Below are 2,402 nucleotides of genomic sequence, written 5' to 3'. Positions count from 1 at the left end.
CCGCAGCAATAAAACTCGATAAAAAGGCAACTCACCTTCGGCGAACGCTTCAGAGCGATTAGTAACAAGAAATAGATACGATGGCAAATATTGCCGGCGATAAATTTGTTGCCGAGGACGACTCAGTTTCTGATTTCTGGCAACAAAAATTACCTGTTGGGTGTATGCACATATTTTCAGCTACACTTCTTAACAAAAAGTATATCGATACCTGAGTGGAAAATCCGACCTATCTCGGCCGCTAGTTCGAAAACGCCCCATCTCAGAACGCCCTACTTCAGAATTTGATTGAAGAAGGCCTTATCTCAGCCGCCTATTCAAAAACGCCCTATCTCAGCACATTTTCAATGTATTTTCTGCTGAGATAAGGCGTTTTTTAACCGGATTTTGAGATAGGGCGTTCTTCAATCAAATTCTGAAGTAGGGAGTTCTTGAAAAGTTTTCGGAAATATGGCGTTTTCGAACTGGCTGCCGAGATAGGTCGATTTTCCAGTTAGGTGACTATTTATACTTCGTATGGAAGTAAATGACTGACATCGTAAAAAAATATCTCAAAAATCAAAAGTAGGTCCCTAGACATTGTGTTGCGCACCTTTAAGTTTTCGATGAATATTTTTATTCATCACCAAACTCAAACCTTCCTGGTTACGAGTATTACATTACCTGGTTTATGGTATTCAATTATTATTCTCCAGTATATTTTATTGCTGTAAATTGCATGTAATGCATGTAATCAATAAAACAGGGAAGTTAAATTTAACCGGTAGGGGAGAAAATAACCATTGGACTTCTCTAATTATTGTAAAATAAGTACTAAGAGACACGTAATAAGTAGAAAAATTTATTGTCTTTATTAGACTTAAGTTGGCAATCCTAGCTGAAGTGGCGTGGTTATGAAATAAATAAACAGCGTTGCTGTAATCTGCTTATCACCGATAAGTGTGCCTACATTTGTCTCTTTAAAATTATTGTTTACTGGTAGAATTAGAATATTGACGTGCATGCATGTTTGTAGTTACATACATAGTAGTATATGTTTATTCGTACAATATTTGTGAATGTGAAAGAATTCTAAAATTAATATACGTATTATTAAAAATTAAATATGCCGTTGCCAATAGCATTTGAATAATCGATTGAAATCTAAGAGCAAATCTATGATATAAATGCAAGACTATATTTGTCTTTGTGTTTCATGAATTTGATGCATAAAAATTATTTAATAACTTTTAAACCGCAAGTCGAATGCTTTAATAATAAGCTGGGTCAATGTTGCAAAGCAAAGTAATAAGCTAACAATTTTTGATTGCAACACCTGCGGTTGAATTCTTGATGCCTCTTCTTTATCTTCTTTTTGGCGCTGTGGCCGCTTAAGCGAATTTAAGAACTAGCAGAATAATTTGCGATATCTACTCTTTTCATAAAAAAAGAAAAATTACACTACTTTTTTGGAAATGTTGCTTAAAAAATCTCTGTAACATAGCTGAGTGTCAAGAAAATAATGTGAGAGGGCTGTTTTGGTACTTCATATGTTTATAATTGCACCATGAAGTTATGGTGGTTATCTCAAACACGCATACACTAGGATCATAAACATCGATCCCTTGTCATGCCTCTACGAACGGTAGCTTCCTTTTGGCACGTCATGGCTACATTGAATAATTCTTTGGGAGTAATGGCACGTGTATGTATAAAGGTTCGCCGGCCCTGAACTAGGATATTGCTGGCAAAAGAAATTGCTTTTGTTCTTCGTCTTTTGTCAAAGTTCGATTGTAATTTACCACGTTCAGCAATATCATTAGCATATTTAAAACTCTTACAGGCCTATTCTGCTTGTTTCCGAACCTTTTGACACCGAAAAATTTTATTACCAAAAGATAACACCAATTCTTGTAACCGCAATTCTAAGTACCTTGGTAACAATTTAATCTACTCAGCAATTCAGCTATGAAGTTTAGTATAAATTCTCACGGGGCCTCATTTTGTTACCTACTTACAAAACAAAATTTACCAGTGTGCAAAATGCCAAAAGGGTTTAAAAATTACCAGGAACTTTATTTACAGGTAACAAAATTTTTGTTTCCAACGCAGATTAGGCCTGTTAATCGTCTCTAAGACAACCAAATCCAGGATAATTTTTTAGAGAATTTAATGGCCTACAGGAATATGCCCAGAAAGACTTTTTACCTTTAAGGGTTCAATAGTTATAACAATTTTAATGAAAACAAAATTTTTCATGTTATTTACATGGAAATTTTCAAATGCCCACTAACACCTTCTAAAACAGTGTGCGACAGCCGAATCCAGCCCCGTGCAAAGCCATGCAAGGCCATCCCAGGGGTAGAAATAGAGCTTGGCACTGGCCCGTAATGTACGAATGTAATATCTAAAAAGAAGCACGA

The sequence above is a fragment of the Rhagoletis pomonella genome, unplaced genomic scaffold, assembly GCF_013731165.1.
Source record: "Rhagoletis pomonella isolate Grant_MI unplaced genomic scaffold, Rhpom_1.0 Rhpom_scaffold_00006, whole genome shotgun sequence".
NCBI lineage: Eukaryota > Metazoa > Arthropoda > Insecta > Diptera > Tephritidae > Rhagoletis > Rhagoletis pomonella.
The sequence above is the reverse complement of the archived record's forward strand: the minus strand, read 5'-3'. Positions refer to the sequence as shown.